We start from the raw sequence: 25,041 nt of genomic DNA, 5'->3' as shown, positions 1-25,041 counted from the left end.
TGCTAAAACTAGCAATATAACGAATATGGTACGAAACCTCATGTCAACAACTGAAATTAACTGCTGAGTTAAAACGAAATAAGAATTAATCGTTATTCATAAGAGTAAATGGCGTAATATTCCAAGTTATTTTATTCTGTACCAAATACACGGACATAATACCACTGATGATTGTAGCTAATATCTAATAATTGTAGCACGCCACTTATCTATTTGCTTTTACTATTATTTAATTCAGTAGTTTTCACGTATAAAGCTCTTTGTACCTGGCACCGTGGAACACAGATTAGAACATAATGGAATTTTAAGCTGTTAGTAATGCATCTTGGCGCCAAATACGGTAGGTGTTCCCTGCTACCTGCCGTTGCTCAAGTGCAATTCAACCCATTCTCATCGCTTTGCCACACTCCCGGTCCGTATAGCACGACAATCTACCACTTGTGAAGCGGATACCTATCTTTCCTACCGGTTCACATAGCTACATCGGCATTTCGATACGATATAATAAATCATGGCCCACAATGTGGCATAAACGGCACAACCTCTGTCTCAGTTAAATGAAATGGAATGTGACTGTATCAAACCACCCATCTTCCGCGTAAGTTTAAGACAGGATTTTATATTTTTCTTAAAATTTTGCCATCTTATGTCACACACACTATTACACAATTATACTGATGGAATGCTTGTCTCCAGCGTATGCTATTATGTAGATCAATGAAAAAATGGGCTGACGTATCAATAGATCATTTTACTGGCATAAACAATAAGGCTTTGAAACTTCCTGGCAGATTAAAACTGTATGCCGGACCGAGACTCGAACTCGGGACCTTTGCCTTTCATGGGCAAGTGCTCTACCAACTGAGCTACCCAAGCACGACTCACGCCCCGTCCTCACAGCTTTACTTCTGCCAGTATCTCGTCTCCTACCTTCCAAACTTTACAGAAGCTCTCCTGCGAACCTTGCAGAACTAGCACTCCTGAAAGAAAGGATACTGCGGAGACATGGCTTAGCCACAGCCTAGGGGATGTTTCCAGAATGAGATTTTCACTCTGCAGCGGAGTGTGCGCTGATATGAAACTTCCTGGCAGATTAAAACTATGTGCCCGACCGAGACTCGAATTCGGGACCTTTGCCTTTCGCGGGCAAGTGCTCTACAATCTGAGCTACCGAAACACTACTCACGCCCGGTCCTCACAGCTTTACTTGCCCGCGAAAGGCAAAGGTCCCGAGTTCGAGTCTCGGTCAGGCACGCAGTTTTAATCTGCCAGGAAGTTTCAAATCTACTATTCGTTTTGGAATTTTCTGCGCATTACTTGGTTGTCATGACGCTACTGGTCTGAGCATAAGTTTACTGAATGACAAGAGTCTTCTCACCTCCATTTCTGAAGGTGAACTCAGTTCTTGAATGATTTACGGTCGACCTCTTCAGGGATCATACTACCATGCAAACATTTCTGTAGGCCGCATTCCTGATTTTATGTGCCAATTTATTTTCGCTACCAGACTTTATAACAAAACAAGGTCGTCAAGAGAAAGTTAGCTGAGGGCTTCCGTAGCACCTGCTGGTGCTGTTTCGCTCTCTGTTAACGTCGCAGTACTGCAGCTCCAGCGTTCACCTTTCGCAGGTGGTGTCCTGAATTACTTATCCAGTGGAAGGGCGCAGCTACCATAAAAGACTCTGGAAGATAGCAAGGTGGCGACTAAAATCTTGCGTTGTTGTTGGACATTGCCAAATAGGGGAGACAGGCGATCTGTTACGTTAAAATATGTGCATATAGGTCCTAAGTGAAAATTCCTTTACTGATACCTAATTTCGGCTGATCTTCAGATCTACACTACTGGCCATTAAAATTGCTACACCACGAAGATGACATGCTATAGACGCGAAATTTAACCAGCAGGAAGAAGATGCTGTGTTATGCAAATGATTAGCTTTTCAGAGCATTCACACAAGGTTGGCGCCGGTGGCAACACCTACAACGTGCTGACATTAGGAAAGTTTCCAACAGATTTCTCATACACAAACAGCAGTTGACCGGCGTTGCCTGGTGAAACGTTGTTGTGATGCCTAGTGTAAGGAGGAGAAATGCGTACCATCGCGTTTCCGACTTTGATAAAAGTCGAATTGTAGCCTATCGCGATTGCGGTTTATCGTATCGCGACATTGCTGCTAGCATTGGTCGAGATCCAAAGACTGTTAGGAGAATATGGAATCGGTGGGTTCAGGAGGGTAATACGGAACGCCGAGCTGGCCACGTATCACTAGCAGTCGAGATGACAGGCATCTTATCCGCATGGCTGTAAAGGATCGTGCAGCCACGTCTCGATCCCTGAGTGAACAGATGGGGACGTTTGCAAGACAACAACCATCTGCACGAACAGTTCGACGACGTCTGCAGCAGCATGGACTATCAGCTCGGAGACCATGGCTGCGGTTACCCTTGACGCTGCATCACAGACAGGAGCGCCTGCAATGGTGTACTCAACGACGAAGCTGGTTGCACGAATGGCAAAACGTCATTTTTTCGGATGAATCCAGGTTCTGTTTACAACATCATGATGGTCGCATCCGTATTTGGCGACATCGTGGTGGACGCACATTGGAAGCGCGTATTCGTCATCGCCATACTGGCGTATCACCCGGCGTGATGGTATGGGGTGCCATTGGTTACACGTCTCGGTCACCTATTGTTCGCATTGACGGCACTTTGAACAGTGGACGTTACGTTTCAGATGTGTTACGACCCGTGGCTCTACCCTTCATTCAATCCCTGCGAAACCCTACATTTCAGCAGGATAATCTACGACCGCATGTTGCAAGTCCTGTAGGGCCTTTCTGGACACAGAAAACGTTCGACTGCTGCCCTGTCCAGCACATTCTCCAGATCTCTCCCCAATTGAAAACGTCTGGTCAATGGTGGCCGAGCAACTGGTTCGTCACAATACGCCAGTCTCTACTCTTGATGAACTGTGGTGTCGTGTTGAAGCTGCATGGGCAGCTGTACATGTACGCACCATCCAAGCTCCGTTTGACCCAATGCCCAGGCGTATTAAGGCCGTTATTACGGCCAGAGGTGGTTGTTCTGGGTACTGATTTCTCAGGATCTATGCACCCAAATTGCGTGGAAATGTAGTCTCATGTCAGTTCTAGTATAATATATTTGTCCAATGAATACCCGTTTATCATCTGCATTTCTTCTTGGTGTACCAATTTTAATGGCCAGTAGTGTAAAATACAGAAAACTGCATATAAAAGGTGAACAACAGCAAATACACGAATCAGAGACCCCCCTTTCATATTACCTTATTAAACATACAATTTAGTTGTCTTAAAATACTTATTTTATTTACTGTATAATTTGTTTACAGAATAGTCATATATAATAACAGTGACCGCTGTGGTAGACGCTCTGCCAGTCGTACAAGCTGACTTTTCTAAACGAATGTACTTCACGAAACAACAAACATATTTGTCTTTGTCGCCTTCAGTTGTTATTTACCCACTGCTATTAAGGCCCAGCGTGCTTACTGTAACTGAAAATGTTTGTCAAATGCAAATTATACGTTGTGTAACTCTACTGACACTCCCTGATCTCTGCCCCTCGCACAAGCCGGATAAACAGCCTGTATGCAAGACACATTTTTGTCACATTGAAATGTATATACAAGGACTTATCATAAATTCATGATTATTATTTTACGTTGTTAGGTTCATTTTTAAAGATATTTTCTCTTTCATTTTTAAAGATGTTTTCTATTCATTCCCACAACTACTCTTACCCAAACGACTACACTTAATCCAAATACTGTCATTACTTAGAATTACAAAAGTGTGAAAGTTTCACATGGGCCTCCAGGTTTTCCATAAAACTAACTGCCGCGATTTAAACTCGCACATAAAAATTGCACTCTATAGGTACGAGATGAAAGTCTGCAAAGCTGACATTCAGTGCTGGGATCTATATTTTTCTTTACCACCACTCAAAACGCATTTGATTTTAAAACCAATACTTTAAGTACTTTATTGGAGAAACAGAAAGGTCCCCGTCACCACTGACCTACAGTTCTTCCCCTGAATGATCCTCTTGGTCGCTAGCAGAACTGTGATCACTGCCTACTGCAAAATTGCCTCCTACTGCTAAATCGCCTTTATTTCGTTGTTTCTTGATCTATATCACTGACATCTTTCTCCATCCACCGAGGAATAATTTCATCAAACCTAGGCTCGTTAAAATTGACTCGTTCCTGCGAACACATTTTGTACTGTACTACACTGAAGAAATCAGGTATGTAGTTCACAAGACGCATTCTAAGAAACACCAGCACATGTCTGCAACAAACAGGGAATGCGATAATGCAATAATGCAGCCGACTAAGAAACATTGTAGGGCTGGCGATTTAACGACGGAAGGGGGGGTGTAGAACCATTGCGCCAGGACTGACCTTGGGGATCTAGCTCGAAAATACTCGCTCGATCTCAGACCAGCCGGATCTACGATATTTCCGAATCTGGGCAAAAACTTTATAGTGGCGCCCCCTCCCATTCGAGCATTTGAGATAGGTCAAAACTTAAAAAAAAAATCGATGTTTCAAAAATATGCTCATTTTGTAGCGCACATCCTTCTGAACAGTTTGATATATAAAACATATATATGCTCGAGGAAATGTAAGACATGTTATTTGGTCTCATGTGTTCCCAAGTGCAGTGCCATGCCTCAGCACACAGCATTATTCTACCGCACGTCACTGTATTTTGCTCTGTGGATTTCAAACGCGTATATTTTGTAATAGTAACGATCAAACCTATATTCAGGGCAGTAAGAATTAAAATATCCTGTGGTGCCTCTCCTACTACTAGTCGCCCGGTTTGACATCCTATTCCCTTTAAAAAAACTTACAAGTAATTCTGGGTGGGATTATTTGTGACTGGCAGAATAACAAGACATCAGAAAATTTGCATTCTTTATTGCCTATTAGCTAATAAGTTTTTCTTTTGCGTGACATAAAATTAAATATAGGAAACACAAAACTAATAAAGACCAGAGACAATAAAGACATATTTTCTTCAGTCCTTAGGTCCCAGCATTTTTTCTCTAATCTTGCTACAGATTTACACGGCGTGCTTTCCTTTCTGCGAAAGAATGTATTAACTGATCAATGTTCGTCAAATGTTTGGCTAAATGAAAAATTAAAATTTTCTCTAATACTGAAAAAGCTGTTAATACGAATAGTACACAAGAGTGGTGTGGTTCCTCGATTTGATTACGTCTATTTTGTCACTAACTGCTAGATAAAACGAAATAGACCTTTCTAATATTGCAGCGATTGCAACACACTCCAAATACGTGAGACTGTTTTGGCATAAATGGTCACTCTTATCTACTTCATTTACATAAATAAAACGACACAATACAATCCACAAAGAACCAATATCAAATGCCTATTAAGGATATCACAAGCAAAAAGTTTTACGTTAGGAATATGTTTCACATTTCATTCATTTATTCCAGTTTCTCAAGCAGGAATCGAAAAGTGGTAGTAGTAGTAGTAGTAGTACGAAATTTTTATATAAATTTAGAATCGTCGTATTGTTCCACATAATTTATGTGATGTCCACGTTTCTTCTCCTTCGTCGTTGTAACAAGCAATCTTGTCATCGCTAATTCTGTAACTATTCCTGCCATTGTCAAAACTTATTGCCTGGACAACTTCGCTAACCCTGCCAGAATCACCAGTTCAGTAATCCCGCATTTATTTTCCGGTTAGGTGTTGCTAGGTGTTCGTTCAACGCGTTTTCCCCGCTATTCCGAGAATAGAACTTAGGCGGCTGCTAACTGGGGACTGTACTACTGGTCCTTAGTAGTGTAGCGTTCGGGCAAAATGTCATAGTCTTGGATACACCAAGAAGATAATATGTAATCTTTCTTACCTGTTATTCCCGTTAGTCGCGTATTTCCATTCAGGTAGTCTGAATCTGTGGATTTTGCTAATAATTATAACAACGTTTATCATTCGCACACCCAATCAACCACATAAACAAACAGCGATTGGCATTCACCCGTTCGGTTTTATTCGGCTCAGTTCGTATAGTCCCGTCCTCTTTTGTGTGCGGTAATGTTTTTTTATTTCTTCATCCGTCGGGGATCCCAGTGGCAGAGATATTACGCGCACTACGCACATATTTAAAAATCAACTTATGATTAGTTCTGAAATCAACGTAGAATGTGTTCATAAACCAACAGTGCTGCGTTTCAAAATCATACGAATAATCGATAGAATAACGTGCGCTGGATATTAGGGGCTTTGTGAAACAAGGTTTTTTTCCTTCAAAAATATGGATTTGGCGGCCCCTGAAATTGCCGCCCGGGGCAAATACCCCTGTGTGTCCCCCCCCCCTCCCCACTTAGATCTGGTCCCGTCTCAGAATACATCTCGGAAGTTAGGGGCTGAGTTCAGAGTGGCTCTCGTATAAGGGTTGTTGTTTCCTCATGTTGGATTGAGTCAATAAATGAGGTGGCATCCCATTTATTAAGACTTTATTGTAGCATTGTTGTTGTATCCCCAAAAGCCACTCCAAAACTTGCCGGGTGTACACCGCATGTCAGGAGCCACGGCCTAATAGCGAGATCGAGACAACTTCAGAAGAGATTAGATAAACTAGCCACCACTCGCTAATCTACGGAGGAATCATGTGCTGTTTGCTAGGATTTACCTTTGCGGTTCGTTCAACGCAGTCCTTCAGATGCAACTTTCCGAAAAGTTCTACTTTTGCGGTTACTGTGCCCAGCATAGTAATGTGTCACGGCAGGAACTTCTCATTTTAAGAGGCGGAACGCTACCAGAGAATATGAAGTATATTCCTTCCACGAGAAAAAGAATCGCAGGCCGACTTCTTTTTGATCTTCCGTCAGTAACAGAATATATCATTTATAACACAAGACACGTCCAAACATGAGTAGTTCATCATCCATCTAGTGGCGTCTCTTGGAATGGAAAAGTGACTTTCCATCTGCCTCAAGAACAGAATGAAGGCCATGACAGACGTTTCACAAATCGCCCGAAACACGTGGCTGTATGTTTCAAAACGCAACAAACTTCTAAAGAAGAGCAGTCTTTGGTACTCCTAGTGGTGTCTCTCGCAATGAACAGAAGAGGTAGGGAACATCCAAAAAAAGTTTTACAGATCGTGGCGGGTTTGTTTAGTTAACACCACAGCGTTACATAAATCCTCAAAGAATTTCAGTGGCCGACGTTACAAGAAAGATATTGTGCTTCGTCACTCTCAGAATCCAAAGAACTCATATTCCAGAACTAGTGAGGAAAATTCCTCCAAAATACACCTCACGTAGTCATTATGAGGAGACAATTACATAAATTCAGGCATGTAAGCCGGGATACCGGTAATCCTTTTCCGCGCGTACCATCCACGTACGGACCAGGAAAAGGTGATAGTGGTTTTCAAACACTATGCATTCGCTACAACACACAGTTATGCCATCTGCTATTGGTCTACATCTACATCTGCATCTACATCCATACTCCGCAAGCCACCTGACGGTGTGTGGCGGACGGAACCTTGAGTACCTCTATCGCTTCTCCCTTTTATTCCAGTCTCGTATTGTTCGTGGAAAGAAGGATTGTCGGTATGCTTCTGTGGGCTCTAATCTCTCTGATTTTATCCTCATGGTCTCTTCGCGAGATATACGGAGGAGGGAGCAATATACTGCTTGGATCTTCGGTGAAGGTATGTTCTCGAAACTTTAACAAAAGCCCGTACCGAGCTACTGAGCGTCTCTCCTGCAGGGTCTTCCACTGAAGTTTATCTATCATCTCCGTAACGCTTTCGCGATTACTAAATGATCCTGCAACGAAGCGCGTTGCTCTCCGTTGGATCTTCTCTATCTCCTCTATCAACCCCATCTGGTACGGATCCCACACCGCCGAGCAGTACTCAAGCAGTGGGCGAACAAGCGTACTATAACCTACTTCCTTTGTTTTCGGATTGCATTTCCTTAGGATTCTTCCAGTGAATCTCAGTCTGGCATCTGCTTTAACAACGATCAGCTTTATATGATCATTCCATTTTAAATCACTCCTAATGCGTACTCCCAGATAATTTATGGAATTAACTGCTTCCAGTTGCTGACCTGCTATATTGTAGCTAAATGATAAGGGATCTATCTTTCTATGTATTCGCAGCACATTACATTTTTCTACATTGAGATTAAATTGCCATTCCCTGCACCATACGTCAATTCGCTGCAGATCATCTGCAAAAAGCCTCAGTGAACTTCCGATGTCATCCACAAGGTCATTTACGTATATTGTGAATAGCAACGGTCCTACGACACTCCCCTGCGGCACACCTGAAATCACTCTTACTTCGGAAGACTTCTCTCCATTGAGAATGACATGCTGCGTTCTGTTATCTAGGAACTCTTCAATCCAATCACACAATTGGTCTGGTAGTCCATATGCTCTTACTTTGTTCATTAAACGACAGTGGGGAACAGTATCGAACGCCTTGCGGAAGTCAAGAAACATGGCATATACCTGGGAACCCGTGTCTATGGCCCTCTGAGTCTCGTGGATGAATAGCGCGAGCTGGGTTTCACACGACCGTCTTTTTCGAAACCCATGCTGATTCCTACAGAGTAGATTTCTAGTCTCCAGAAAAGTCATTATACTCGAACATAATACGTGTTCCAAAATTCTATAACTGATCGACATTAGAGATATAGGTCTATATTTCTGCACATCTGTTCGACTTCCCTTCTTGAAAACGGGGATGACCTGTGCCCTTTTCCAATCCTTTGGAACGCTGCGCTCTTCTAGAGACCTACGGTACACCGCTGCAAGAAGGGGGGCAAGTTCCTTCGCGTACTCTGTGTAAAATCGAACTGGTATCCCATCAGGTCCAGCGGCCTTTCCCCTTTTGAGCGATTTTAATTGTTTCTCTGTCCCTCTGTCGTCTATTTCGATGTCTACCATTTTGTCGTCTGTACGACAATCCAGAGAAGGGACTACAGTGCAGTCTTCCTCTGTGAAACAGCTTTGGAAAAAGACATTTAGTATTTCGGCCTTTAGTATGTCATCCTCTGTTTCAGTACCATTTTGGTCACAGAGTGTCTGGACATTTTGTTTTGATCCACCTACCGCTTTGGTATAAGACAAAAATTTCTTAGGATTTTCTGCCAAGTCAGTACATAGAACTTTACTTTCGAATCCACTGAACGCCTCTCGCATAGCCCTCATCACACTATATTTCGCTTCGCGTAATTTTTGTTTGTCTGCAAGGCTTTGGCTATGTTTATGTTTGCTGTGAAGTTTCCTTTGCTTGCGCAGCAGTTTTCTAACTCGGTTGTTGTACCAAGGTGGCTCTTTTCCATCTCTTCCGATCTTGCTTGGCACATACTCATCTAACGCATATTGTACGATGGTTTTGAACTTTGTCCACTGATCCTCAACACTATCTGTACTTGAGACAAAACTTTTGTGTTGAGCCGTCAGGTACTCTGTAATCTGCTTTTTGTCACTTTAGCTAAACAGAAAAATCTTCCTACCTTTTTTAATATTTCTATTTACGGCCGAAGTCATCGATGCAGTAACCGCTTTTTGATCGCTGATTCCTTGTTCTGCGTTAACTGTTTCAAATAGTTCGGATCTGTTTGTCACCAGAAGGTCTAATATGTTATCGCCACGAGTCGGTTCTCTGTTTAACTGCTCAAGGTAGTTTTCAGATAAAGCACTTAAAAAATTTCACTGGATTCTTTGTCCCTGCCACCCGTTATGAACGTTTGAGTCTCCCAGTCTATATCAGGCAAATTAAAATCTCCACCCAGAACTATAACATAGTGGGGAAATCTACTCGAAATATTTTCCAAATTATCCTTCAGGTGCTCAGCCACAGCTGCTGCTGAGCCAGGGGGCCTATAGAGACATCCAATTACCATGTCTGAGCCTGCTTTAACCGTGCCCTTCACCCAAATTATTTCACATTTCAGTAGCAATACACAGTTTTGGTCGCCATCATCTCCGTACTGAATACCTTCTTCGATACGACAGCGATTGCTGTGGTCTAAGTCAACAAATGCAGCAGTCGCTTGTTTAAAAAACAATGGCAACTCGTAACACGTGGACGTCCTTGACAGAACACTAGAAAGCCTGGAAATAAACGGCTAATGGTGAAACAATTACGTCAGCTTCTGGCGCGCAACGCAGACCTCTCCATTCGGCTCCTTAGTGGCTTGAAATACTGAATCTGTCTATGAGTGTATCTCATTTGGCGACTATTCAAGTGTTCCCGTGCTTTAGGCGTACAGTCAGTGTTCCTACGGAGATTGGTTCGAAGTTTTGATGAATTTCTAAGAAATATTGTAATGAGACATTTAATAAATCTGTGTGACTGCTGATAAGGTTGATTCTTGTGCATGTTTTGTTCAAATGTTTTAAATGCGTCGCGTCTTGCGTCTCTAAAATATGGACGAAAATAAATTTTAACACATAAACTGTCGGCTGGCTTGCTTCGGGCTTCGCTCTTCACTGTTACAGGGAAAAAAATGTGTCAAGAATGGATGTGTAGAATGGGGACAATAAAGTATCAGTGATCAAATGTTTCATTTAGTAACTACTTACTTTTTTGTATTTAGGATATGGTTGATGCGGACTGTTCTGTTTACGTCATCACACTTAAATGTATCCCATATATGCGTTGAAAGATGTCACAGATGTAGTTACACCTTACGGTAATGTGTTTATGTATGATCGATAATAAAGGTACCACAATAATACAAAATATACATTAACATATATTAACATAATTCTGTAAGGAGTAACTACGACTGTGACATTTTTTAGCGCAAATATTGGATACATTTCAATGTGATGACATAAAGGGAACTGTCCACACCAACCATATCTTCAATACAAATACGTAGATAGTTACCAAATAATCCATTTCCCCTTTATTATCCACATTCTACACACCTACTCATAATACATTTTGCTATTTATAATAGACGGTCTTTGAAAATCGACAAAGCCCGAAACTAGTCAGCCAGTAAATAAACAGCAGATTTGGTGTAAAATGTCTTTTCTTCAAGGTTTTGTTCAAGTTTTCGAACAAAAGCAATACGCAGTTGTTTGTTGACTGCCATCTTAAATTATCGGTGTCACGTTTCACACTGTGGATAAAGCCGAGTCTCGTAAAGATAAAAAATTAGGTTAAGGGAACTTAGCAAGAGCTTTGCGTCAATAATCTTAATTACTGCACCACTTGATTATCTAGTGCTGCTCAATTCCTTATGTGCACTCCCTTCCTCTCTCCGCCTTTTCTTCTAAAACATCCATCTACATATGACAGTATTTGTACATAACTACTCCTCACAACATAACGCCTTTGAATTATTTCTTAAATGTTTAATTCGTTCTTGAGGGTTCCACGGAGTCGGAGGGACTCCCAGTTCGATTTTACAAAGAGTATTCTAGGGTACTGGCCACTTACTTAGCTTGCATTTCTTATAAATCTCTCGCCCAACGCGAAGTCCCAAACGACTGAAAAAAGAGCAGTTGACATCTGTGTATAAGAAGGGTAACGAAACTGACCTGCAAAATTACTGACCAACATCTTTTAGATGGGCTTGCTGCAAAATTCTTGAACGAATTCGCAGTTCGAATACAATGAGTTTCCAAGAAACGGAAAAGCCTATGTCCAGGAATCAGCACGGTTTTAGAAAGCTCGCTCGAGCTTTTTCTCACACGACATACGGACAACAGACCGATTCCATATTTCTAAATTTCCAAAAATTATTTGAAACATTTCCCCTCTGCTGACGGTTGACGAAGTTACGAACATATGGAATAAGTCTAAAATTAAAATTTCCCTGAGACATTTAAGTCTCTAATTTATATACGATAACGTTGGAAGCTGAAGAACTGAATTAAAATTTGTACTGCGGCCGGGACTCGAACCCGGAGTTTGTGCGGGGAGGGTATTTGACTAGGGTAGTGCGTGCAGGTATATTGGCTAGAATGCTGTGGTGGTGTAATGGTCAGTATATGTGCCCGTAAGCAAAAGTAGCCGGATTCGAGTACCGGCCGCAGCACAAATTTTAATTCACTTCTTCAGCTTCCAAAGCTGTCGTATATGGAATACGTTCCTAGGTATGTGAGTGGGTCGAAGACTTCTTATGTAATAGGACTCAGTATGCTGTCCTCGACGACAAGTGTTCATCAGTGACAAGGATATCGTCAGAAGTGCGGCAGGGAAGTGTGACTGGGCCGCTGTTATTTTCTGTAGTCGTAAGTGATTTGGCGGACAGGGTGGGCAGCAATTGGCGCCTGCTTGCTGATGATGCTGTGGAGTACGGGAAGGTGTCGCCATTGCGTGAATGTAGGAGTATACAAGATGAGTTAGAAAAAGTTTCTAGTTGGTGTGAGTAATTGCAGCTAGCTCTCATTGCAAAGAAATGTTAGTAATGCCCTGCATAACACATCGCGTAGTTTAAATACTTGGGCGTAACGCTGCAAAGCGACATGAAATGGAACGAGAATGTAAAGACTATAGTTGGGGAGGCGACTGGTCGACTTCATTGTATTAGGAGAGTTATGGTGTGGTCCATCTTTAAGGGAGACCGCATATAGTGTAACGTCCCCCTTACTAATCGGCCTATCCTGCTTGCGATGTAAAATATGACCATGAATTGCGTGTATGCTTAATGAATTTTTACTAATCGGATAAGGCTATCTTTCCCGAAGGAATAATACCGATAAGTAGGAGAAAAGTGTACAACAGACCCTTCTGATGGAAAAGTCTACTAAAAATAAAAAGTAATTAAACCGAACAGGGTTATAATACGGAAAAATTAAAGTTATTTTGTGCATTCACTCACGAACAACGCTGGGCAGAAAAGGGATACTACTGATCATGAATCCAAAAGTTACACTAATGAATGAAAAGGAAATAATTAACGGTCGCCAGTCCACTAGGGTAATTTAAATCCAAATTCCTGTACAAGATGATGGGAAAGAAAAACATGTATTATTAAACACTGACGTGGCAACTGACGGTTGTCACGTTTTTTAACACTAATTTTAAGTGAGTATGTAATGATAAAGAAAACTGAGAAGCCACTCTTAAGTTATGTTTGTCATTAAATTTAAAAAAAAAAATCGAGTAATGATTTGAAAATATGCAATTAAACTGTATGTTAGTATTGAATTTCGTTACATGAACAATGACTTTCAGTGGCCTCAACGTAATGTCATCAAAGAAATTTAGAAAAAAAAGCAAGCACTTTTACTTTGCAGTTACTTATTTTGCAAATTGGATTTGAAATTATTGTCTGAACAATTGAGCATTTTTTACTGACTTGAACAGAAATAAATAATAGAATATGTACCAAACCAAATAGCCATGTGCTCCAAGCTATATGTAAAATAATAAAACTTCCGCACTCTTAATTTGTGCATTTCTTTACATTTGGATTTTTGCCAGTGATTGATTCCAAAACTTGAAAAATGAAAGTGCTTTACTTTACTCATATACTGAAGCCTCTTTTGTACAACAGTTAATTGAAAGTAGCCTGAGGCAAAAATTCTTAAAAGTGAAATTATTCATTAACAAACTGGCTTTAACTTATTCGTTTCTTATGACACTCAGTTAGCATATAAGGAAAAAAGGAACAAGGACACTGCTTGGTAACAATGTCTGAGGACAATGAGGACACAATCGTCCTGTGTTTAAGCGCTGGAACCCGTCTCTCCCTCTCTCTCTCCGCGTGCTCCGCGCAAGAACTCCCTACACAAAGATTTTGCAACGCACAAGCGCTGCTATTATCATTGGTAGTCGATGCAGATAACAATTCCTTCGGTTTTTTCCCAGAGCTTATAAGTTTCACAGTAAGCCACAGATAAACACAATGAAATGTCAACAGACTTCTACCTAAATTTACACATACAGTGAAGCAATGTCCTTACTTATTAAAAGAAAGCATTTAAATTACAAATATTTACATAAAATTCAGCAAAAATATTTATATATCAGTATTTTCGGTGTTACAATAGGACGCTGATGCGACCTATTCTTGAGTACTGCTCGAGTATTTGGCGTCCGCACCACGTTAGATTAAAGGAAGACATCGAAGCATTTCAGAGATGGACTGCTAGTTTTATTAGCGGTAGGTTCAAACAACATGCAAGTATTATGGAAATGCTTCAGGAACTCAAATGGGAATCACTGGAGAAAAGGCGACGTTCTTTTCGAGGAACACTAATCAGAAAATTTAGAAAGCCACGTTTTAAGCTGATTGCAGAACAATTCTACTGCCGCCAACATACATTTTGCGTAAGAACCACGACGATAAGATACGAGAAATTAGGGCACGTACGGAGGTATATAGACTGTCATTTTACCCTCGCTCATTTGCGAAAGGAACGGGGAAGACAGGGCACCCTCCGCCATGCACAGTACGGTAGCTTGCGGAGTATGTTTGTGAATGTAGATGCAGAAAGACTATGCGTTGTATACTGATTAATGATTATACATAATTTCTGACTACTTTTTAGATTTTATCGCCGTACGACCCCCACCGTTGCACCCAGGGATGTCTCACTTTTTCAGCCTCCCTAGCATTTCTTTTTTCCGTCTCGAACATATGCAGACATCAGCACACATACATCGATACGCAGGGTGTTTTACAATTCATATTACACGTTTCTAGAGGTTGTGGACCGGGCTTGTAGATCGAGTTTTACAAGAGAATTCACGTCCGGAAACGTCATCCAACGATGCTGCAGAGTGTATAACATCTACATCTACATCTACATCCATACTCCACAAGCCACCTGACGGTGTGTGGCGGAGGGTACCTTGAGTACCTCTATCGGTTCTCCCTTCTATTCCAGTCTCGTATTGTTCGTGGAAAGAAGGATTGTCGGTATGCCTCTGTGTGGGCTCTAATCTCTCTGATTTTATCCTCATGGTCTCTTCGCGAGATATACGTAGGAGGGAGCAATATACTGCTTGACTCTTCGGTGAAGGTATGTTCTCGAAACTTTGATAAAAGCCCGTACCGAGCTACTGAGCGTCTCTCCTGCAGAGTCTTCCACTGGAGTTTATCATCTCCGTAACGTTTCCGCGATTACTAAATGATCCTGTAACGAAGCGCGCCGCTCTCCGTTGGATCCTCTCTATATCTTCTATCAACCCTATCTGGTACGGATCCCACACTGCTGAGCAGTATTGAAGCAGTGGGCGAACAAGTGTACTGTAATCCAATTCCTTTGTTTTCGGATTGCATTTCCTTAGGATTCTTCCAATGAATCTCAGTCTGGCATCTGCTTTACCGACGATCAACATTATATGATCATTCCATTTTAAATCACTCCTAATGCGTACTCCCAGATAATTTATGGTATTAACTGCTTCCAGTTGCTGACCTGCTATTTTGTAGGTAAATGATAAAGGATCTATCTTTCTGTGTATTTGCAGCACATTACACTTGTCTACATTGAGATTCAGTTGCCATTCCCCGCACCATGCGTCAATTCGCTGCAGATCCTCCTGCATTTCAGTACAATTTTCCATTGTTACAACCTCTCGATACTCCACAGCATCATCTGAAAAAAGCCTCAGTGAACTTCCGATGTCATCCACCAGGTCATTTATGTATATTGTGAATAGCAACGGTCCTATGACACTCCCCTGCGGCACACCTGAAATCACTCTTACTTCGGAAGACTTCTCTCCATTGAGAATGACATGCTGCGTCCTGTTATCTAGGAACCCCTCAATCCAATCACACAATTGGTCTGATAGTCCATATGCTCTTACTTTGTTCATTAAGTTGCAGACTTCGTCGCCTGTTAATGTACACTCCTGGAAATGGAAAAAAGAACACATTGACACCGGTGTGTCAGACCCACCATACTTGCTCCGGACACTGCGAGAGGGCTGTACAAGCAATGATCACACGCACGGCACAGCGGACACACCAGGAACCGCGGTGTTGGCCGTCGAATGGCGCTAGCTGCGCAGCATTTGTGCACCGCCGCCGTCAGTGTCAGCCAGTTTGCCGTGGCATACGGAGCTCCATCGCAGTCTTTAACACTGGTAGCATGCCGCGACAGCGTGGACGTGAACCGTATGTGCAGTTGACGGACTTTGAGCGAGGGCGTATAGTGGGCATGCGGGAGGCCGGGTGGACGTACCGCCGAATTGCTCAACACGTGGGGCGTGAGGTCTCCACAGTACATCGATGTTGTCGCCAGTGGTCGGCGGAAGGTGCACGTGCCCGTCGACCTGGGACCGGACCGCAGCGACGCACGGATGCACGCCAAGACCGTAGGATCCTACGCAGTGCCGTAGGGGACCGCACCGCCACTTCCCAGCAAATTAGGGACACTGTTGCTCCTGGGGTATCGGCGAGGACCATTCGCAACCGTCTCCATGAAGCTGGGCTACGGTCCCGCACACCGTTAGGCCGTCTTCCGCTCACGCCCCAACATCGTGCAGCCCGCCTCCAGTGGTGTCGCGACAGGCGTGAATGGAGGGACGAATGGATACGTGTCGTCTTCAGCGATGAGAGTCGCTTCTGCCTTGGTGCCAATGATGGTCCTATGCGTGTTTGGCGCCGTGCAGGTGAGCGCCACAATCAGGACTGCATACGACCGAGGCACACAGGGCCAACACCCGGCATCATGGTGTGGGGAGCGATCTCCTACACTGGCCGTACACCACTGATGATCGTCGAGGGGACACTGAATAGTGCACGGTACATCCAAACCGTCATCGAACCCATCGTTCTACCATTCCTAGACCGGCAAGGGAACTTGCTGTTCCAACAGGACAATGCACGTCCGCATGTATCCCGTGCCACCCAACGTGCTCTAGAAGGTGTAAGTCAACTACCCTGGCCAGCAAGATCTCCGGATCTGTCCCCCATTGAGCATGTTTGGGACTGGATGAAGCGTCGTCTCACGCGGTCTGCACGTCCAGCACGAACGCTGGTTCAGCTGAGGCGCCAGGTGGAAATGGCATGGCAAGCCGTTCCACAGGACTACATCCAGCATCTCTACCATCGTCTCCATGGGAGAATAGCAGCCTGCATTGCTGCGAAAGGTGGATACACACTGTACTAGTGCCGACATTGTGCATGCTCTGTTGCCTGTGTCTATGTGCCTGTGGTTCTGTCAGTGTGATCATGTGATGTATCTGACCCCAGGAACGTGTCAATAAAGTTTCCCCTTCCTGGGACAATGAATTCACGGTGTTCTTATTTCAATTTCCAGGAGTGTATATACATACAGGGTGATACCGTGATGATGTTACCATTTTCTAGGATGGTGGAGAAGGATAAATGTATCATTTTGAGGTGCTGGAAACGAATGAGCCGAAAGTTATGTGTGAAAACCGTTCTGATGCCTCTGGCAGTGGAAAACATGTACTGGTACTGTTGTTGCTAAGATTGTAGGGACGCCAACTCAGAGTTTGTAGTCTGGACCAAAACAAGGAAAAAATGTCCAGTAAACATGGGCTGTAAAATGTTTACCTGTGGAGCTATGAGCAAATGTTCCATCTTAGCTACTGTGCAATACATCTCCTGTATTGAACAAGTGCTAATAGGTCTTAAGGTATACGTTTTAGAGCTCAAATTCACTAGACTTTTTTCCTTGTTTTGGTTCATACTACCACCTCTGGAAGTTGCCTACCATTCAATTTTAGCAACAACAGTACGAGGTGCATTCAAGTTCTAAGGCCTCCGATTTTTTTTCTAATTAACTACTCATCCGAAATCGATGAAACTGGCTTTGCTTCTCGACGTAATCGCCCTGCAGACGTACACATTTTTCACAACGCTGACGCCATGATTCCATGGCAGCGACGAAGGCTTCTTTAGGAGTCTGTTTTGATCACTGGAAAATCGCTGAGGCAATAGCAGCACGGCTGGTGAATGTGCAGCCACGGAGAGTGTCTTTCATTGTTGGAAAAAGCCAAAAGTCACTAGGAGCCAGGTCAGGTGAGTAGGGAGCATGAGAAATCACTTCAAAGTTGTTATCACGAAGAAACTGTTGCGTAACGTTAGCTCGATGTGCGGGTTCATTGTCTTGGTAAACAGCACACGCGCAGCCCTTCCCGGACGTTTTTGTTGCAGTGCAGGAAGGAATTTGTTCTTCAAAACATTTTCGTAGGATACACCTGTTACCGTAGTGCCCTTTGGAACGCAATGGGTAAGGATTACGCCCTCGTTGTCCCAGAACATGGACACCATCATTTTTTCAGCACTGGCGGTTACCCGAAATTTTTTTGGTGTCGGTGAATCTGTGTGCTTCCATTGAGCTGACTGGCGCTTTGTTTCTGGATTGAAAAGTGGCATCCACGTCTCATCCATTGTCACAACCAACAAAAAGAAAGTCCCATTCATGCTGTCATTGCTTGGCAATGTGCCACACGGGCAGCCGTGTGGTTGTCCGTCAGCATTCGTGGCACCCACCTGGATGACACTTTTCGCATTTTCAGGTCGTCATGCAGGATTGTGTGCACAGGACCCACAGGACCCACAGAAATGCCAACTCTGGAGGCGATCTGTTCAACAGTCATTCGGCGATCCCCCAAAACGTCGCCATTTTAAGTATTTAAAACAGTTCTCATTCTCGCCACTGGCAGTAAAATTCCATCTGCCGTACAGTGCTGCCATCTCTGGAATGTATTGACAATGAACGCGGTCTCATTTTAAAATAATGCGCATGTTTCTATCTCTTTCCAGTCCGGTGAAAAAAATCGGAGGCCTTAGAACTTGAATGCACCTCATACAGGTACATGTATTTCACTGTCAGAGGTACCAGAACGGTTTTCACATATAACTTTCGGCTCGTTCGTTTCAGTTACAGGGACACTTACCTCAAATTGATACATTTATCTCTTCCCATAATCCTTGTAACATCACCACGGATTCACCGTGAATATACGTACATTTACAGGTGCCGATGCCTGTAACTTTGACGCTTTGTTGATTTGTTGGATGACGTTTCTGGACATGGGTTCCTAATTAAAACTTGAGCTACTCAGTCCTCTCTACAACCTCTAGAGCATTACTTGTGAAACACCTTGGCATTAAATCCACTCTCCAACCCACTCCTTGTCTACTACAGTGTGGATTTCTCGTCCCACTGCGATTTTTATTTTCATTAATTAAATTATATACGTATCACGTTTGGCCGAAATTGCTCCAACTCTTCATCCTTATGGTTGTAACGGTGTCATACCTGCACAGTATCCTCTAACACACAATATTCGCTTCAAGTTTGACTGAAACTGTTGCTGATGTTCCATAGTTATGATTTTATTACATTTCACCGCACTAGCAACCGAAAGCCCTCCATTGGGATAATACACATGACATAGAACAATAGTGTTTTTTTTCAGATAATAGTAATCACTGAGTGATGGGCTTGAAATTACTCTTTCTAGAATAATGATCCAAAGTGAATTTTCACCCTGCAGTAGACACCGGGACTCGAACCTGGCATCTTTTCCTTTCGTAGGCAATTGCTGTACCGACTGTGAAATCCAACAACGGCACATAACCCACCCCGCCGCTCGGCTTGGGGCACGCCCCCTCCCTCCGTCGGGCATGGGTGTGTGTGCTGTTCTTAGCATAAGTTGGTTTAAGTAGTGTGTAAGTATAGAGACCGATGACCTAAGCAGTTTGGTCCCTTGAAATTCACACACACATAACCCACCCCCACAAGTAATGAAGGAAGTAAAGCTGTGAGTGCGGGTCGTTAGTCGTGGTCGGATAGCGCAGTCGGTAGAACACTGCCTGCGAGATACCAGGTTCGAGTCTCTGTGTGACACGCAGCTCTAATCTGCCAGAAACTCTCCGAATAATGACGTTCCACACACATCACCCACTTTACATCCCTGCTAAAACCGTAATGGAACTACCTCACTACATCTTTTGTCCAGGTAGTAACTCATTTGTGTTCCACATTTGGTTGGAGTCGCTGGAGACGTTTCAGAACTTTGTTCGAACAAACCCACGGACATCCGCCCCTGTACCGGGTGACTCTAAAAGAAGTCACAGATTTAAATTGTTTATTACAGGTGAACTATAAAAGATAGAAACACATTGCCCATGTCACTGGATAGAGGAAAGTTCACAGTTTTGACACTGCTGCGCTGTTGTATGTTTGTCTCAACGTGGCGACTACACCAGAAGAGAGATCATTTTGTGAGTTGGGCAATAAGATATTGTTCATTGTTTTTTGCCTTCGTGGTCACCAGACCACAAATCTTGCGATTTTTTCCGGGTGGATATATAAAAGGTAGTCTTTGTTCCACCTATGGCAGGTACTCTTACATCGAATTGTTGACGCTCTTGATTCATTAAACAGGGACCTATTGATTCGTGTGTGGAATGAATTGGATTGCCGTTTGGATGTGTCGAGTGACATGCGCAGTGTGTTTCTATCTTTCATAGTTTCTCTTTGATAAACAATTTAAATCTGTTGTTTCTTTCTGAATCACGCTGTAGATATGTAGTGAGACAACTAAGCCAGGTCAACCAAAATAAGTTCACTGATTAAAAACGTTATTTACTTCCTTAATAGAGAACGTTGGTTGCTTTAGAGAGCTATACCGGTTTAGAACAGGTACCGTGCGATATTGTGATCCTCCATGACCGGTATAAGTCACGTCAGTGAGGTCGTGTGTATGTACCCGTGGGTTGTATGGCATCAACCCAATGCGGTAAGTCGACATGAAAACGTGAGGGGATTGTGGATAGGATGTCCCATGGCCACACCGAAGATGAAGTTGCCCGATTTGTTTGTGTATAAACGCGGACAGTCCAACGTGTCTGCAGGAAATGATATATCCATCGCTGCCATGTAACACGGCGTGATCAACACAGACTGGAGGCAAGTGCCATGCCTGGTGAGTGGAGACAGCGCCACCTGGATGTCATTTAGTTTGCGTTGGTGCAAACAGGTTTCATACAGGACAGCGATTGCTGCTGTCGGTGGACGTCCTTCTATCTCAACGTTTCCGAATGGACACTCTACAGGAAACTACCTGCAATGAGTAATTGCAGCCGGGTGCTTTGGGAACGGCCATTGCTCACCGCAGCACATTAAATTGCACATTTTCAACGCGAAAAATAACACAGAAACTGGACAGTGGCTGAGTGAAAGCGTGTGGTGCGATCCAATGAGTCGCGATTTAGTCTCTTTTCAAATGATTGATGGCGTCGGGTGCACCGACAGCCCGCTGAGCCGATGAGCCGACAGTGTGTGGAGGTTGCAGCAGGGATGCGATAAACCGACTGGTTAAAACCGACACCAGTATTTTAGTTCTGAATAATCGGTATTTTTCGTTATTTGTTTGGTCTTGATTATAAGAGGTGTTTTTCAATTTTTTTACTAATGACAATGTAAAAAACACAAAATATCGGTTAGCCATAGCAACAGTGCTATGATTTTTCGTTTTTAAGTAAACCTTTTTATTTTTATAAAGGGAGTAATTTTTATTCGTAAAATTTGCATTGGTTTGAAATAGTGCGTTGTTACAGAAAACGGGGAATGCGATCACTGCTGTTTTAATAACTATGTAGATACAAAGGAAAAACGGTCGTACGGCATAAGAGTTGGTACAACATTTCTGAGACAGTAATGTCCCTGTTTCTGCATGTAGTGCCTTAAGGTACCCGTGTACATGCAGTGTGCAAGACCTTGCCCCCATAATGAACACATTTTTCAGTCAAAACAGTGCGGCTGGTCCCGGCGGAGGTTCGAGTCCTCCCTCGGGCATGGGTGTCTGTGTTTGTCCTTAGGATAATTTAGGTTAAGTAGTGTGTAAGCTTAGGGACAGATGACCTTAGCAGTTAAGTCCCATAAGATTTCACACACACTTGAACATTTTTTTGAACAAAATAGAGGACTTTCTCCAACACAAAACGTGTTTCGGTGAAAAGTCATGCGCCGGCACGCCAGTCGGGAACGGACGAGAAGATACAGCTGTGAGAAGAAGTCAGCCAATCGCACGCTGTATATATATGAAGATGGTATCTGTTCTTTCGGACATGTTCGAAAGAACAGATATCATCTTCATATATGTATAGTTAAGGCTCACCGGCCATTTGACCATGTTCTGTGCGGATGCACACACATTGCCCGAACTCTTACCTCAATCAGTAAAGCCGCGAGTAATGAGTGTAATGGGCAGGGGCACTATGAATATAGTGCGGGACAATAAGTTAGGAATGTAGGTCTCACGGGAGGCGTGCCAAAGATAAGTCCCTGCAGTCGCATTATCCTCTGTGTTCCTCGGTGGGTCAGATGGATTTCGATCAGAGGGCTGTTCGCCCTGTGTAATAAAAAAAACTGAGTAAAGGAATAAACGATCAACTTGAACGGATGTCTTGTGTCGTCCGCTCAGACCAAACGCAACGAACTATATCGAACAAAATGAAAAAAAAAAGATGGATAGAGCGTCTGCCATGTAAGCAGGAGATCCCGGGTTCGATTCCCGGTCGGGGCACACATTTTCAACTGTCCCCGTTGACGTATATCAACGCCTATAAGCAGCTAAGGGTATTAATTTCAATGTATTGATTTAATTGTAATTTAATCGCACGCTGACCGACCCCTCTCCAGGACGACAACACGACGGTAGTGGCCCCTAGGTTAAGAGGACATAAGCGCCACGCCCGACTGGTTGCGTCCGAGTTCTACAGCAGCTTCAAGACTAGCAACATGGATAGAAGCGTAAACTCTAATCACTTGCTTGCACTGTCTATGTAACACGGACTTGGGACTTGTTATACTGAAGAGATTTCTCATTTTGTCTGTCACCCTTTGCTTGCGACGCATCTGTGTAACACGAAATTAAGTATTGTATTTTTTCATTTTATAATAAAACTCATTTATACGATTTGTCTGAATGCCGTCTAGCAATCCGGGAAAGCAGGTTTCCTAGACACCCCATATTTGACGACTAGGCTGGATTTAACAAAACGAATGCACCTGTTTACCTCCAAACTACGCGAGTCTATGAAGTGAAGTGTACCTGTGAGAAAGTGTATATAGACAAAATCGGAAGGACGGTACAATAATCTATTTATATAGACAAAACGTGAAGGACAGTAAACGAATCTATTAAAGAGGACGAACACTGCACGTGTTAAAACAGAGTATCAAATCTGCGGTAGCTGAAAATAAGGAGAATTGCGGCCAGAACATCAATTTGAACAATGTACGTGTACTAGCTAAGGAAAGCAACATTTATAGCAGGAAAGTCCGAGAAGCGGTTACAATTTGAAGAGCATCTACATCTACATCTACATTTATACTCCGCAAGCCACCCAACGGTGTGTGGCGGAGGGCACTTTACGTGCCACTGTCATTACCTCCCTTTCCTGTTCCAGTCTCGTATGGTTCGCGGGGTAAGATGGACATAAGCTTGCAGTTACGTGGTTTCGCGCCATCAAGGAAGTATATTGGTGTGCAAAACTTAGGACGGAAGTTATCTTCGCACGATGTGTCACTGCCAAGCAACATAGCTCGATGAAACTTTGATCATAGATAGCAAGAACTGTTACAATGTAATACAGAACGTATTGTATTGTACGTTAACTGCGCCGGCCGAAGTGGCCGTGCGGTTAAAGGCGCTGCAGTGTGGAACCGCGAGACCGCTACGGTCGCAGGTTCGAATCCTGCCTCGGGCATGGATGTTTGTGATGTCCTTAGGTTAGTTAGGTTTAACTAGTTCTAAGTTCTAGGGGACTAATGACCTCAGCAGTTGAGTCCCATAGTGCTCAGAGCCATTTGAACCATTTTTTTGTACGTTAACTGAGGGCCTAAAAATGACGGAGAGGCTCCGTCCCCGCCGCAGCCGCAGTGGTCCACAACCCCACGACGACTACCGCAGTCCATTTCACCCCTCCGCCGCCCCACACCGAACGACTCTTTCAGGGTTATTACACCAGACGAGTGTAACCTCTATGTTTGCTTGGTAGAGTAATGGTGGTGTACGCGTACGTGGAGAACATGTTTGCGCAGCAATCGCCGACGTAGTGTAGCTGAGGCGGAATAAGGGGAACCAGCCTGCATTCGTCGAGGCAGATGGAAAACCGCCTAAAAACCGTCCACAGACTGGCCGATTCACCGGACCTCGACATAAGTCTGCCGGGCGGATTAGTGTCGGGGACCAGGCGCTCCTTTGCCCCCAGAAAGCCGTGCGTTAGACCGTGGCGGGCAATACAGAATGTAACTGAAAGAAAACACAATGAGACGAACAGAAATGAAACTTTGATTCAAAGACAATAGTTAGACTGAAGATTTGGGTATCAGTACGGCCATCCAATGTTATGCATCCCCGCGCCATAACACCTTTACCGCCAAAACGATCAGGTTCGAAAATGTTCCTAGGTGCATTGCACGTTCCAGTCTCTCGCCATAGGACGGTACTGGGACACACGCACCTCCCTCCAGTATTTAAACAATTAAATACTATGAGTTTAGATTAACCAATGTGGAGATTAGAAATCAAGGGAACAAAATTGCACATCGTTCCACTGCAAGTTGCATTTATTGTAACGCTTGATAACAGACCAAGAAAACGTCGCGTGTTTCACTTGACAGATAATAGCACTAGAATAATAAATACCTGATTCAGTTTTCTGCGCTTTATTTAAAGTTCAACAGGGGAACACACTTTAAGTTTTACCATAAATATAAATATGCGCGTAGGCGCGTTAAAGAGCTGGTTATGAAACAGTCACTCTTAACATCAAGGCAGGCATACTCCATGTAAAGAAAAAATAATTAGCAAGTTCACACATTAATTAGAACATTAAAATGAATAACAGGAAAGTGCACCGTCTACAACACCTTAAGGCGACACTTAACCTCCAATAAGTTCCTTTCTTTACAATATGACATTAAGTACAGCTCAATAGTATTAAAAAAATTTAGATTCCACCCATACATATTTAAATACATATACGCGCATAAGCACAATTAAAATCTGGTGGAAAAAC

The 25,041-nt window shown here is 43.2% G+C and overlaps 1 protein-coding gene and 1 non-coding gene across 2 annotated transcripts in view; one reads left to right on the top strand and one right to left on the bottom strand.

Moving 5' to 3' along the window:
• LOC124788514 overlaps positions 1 to 25,041 on the top strand; it is a 367,862-nt gene that overhangs the window by 97,059 nt on the left and 245,762 nt on the right. The gene's annotated exons all lie outside the window — the stretch shown is intronic.
• On the bottom strand, positions 803 to 877 carry Trnas-uga. The gene has a single exon. It is a non-coding gene; the product is annotated as a tRNA-Ser (tRNA).

This window comes from Schistocerca piceifrons, chromosome 3 (assembly GCF_021461385.2).
Source record: "Schistocerca piceifrons isolate TAMUIC-IGC-003096 chromosome 3, iqSchPice1.1, whole genome shotgun sequence".
NCBI classification, from domain to species: Eukaryota; Metazoa; Arthropoda; class Insecta; order Orthoptera; family Acrididae; genus Schistocerca; species Schistocerca piceifrons.
Note: the sequence above shows the minus strand (reverse complement) of the source record. Positions and strands in the feature narration are given on the sequence as shown.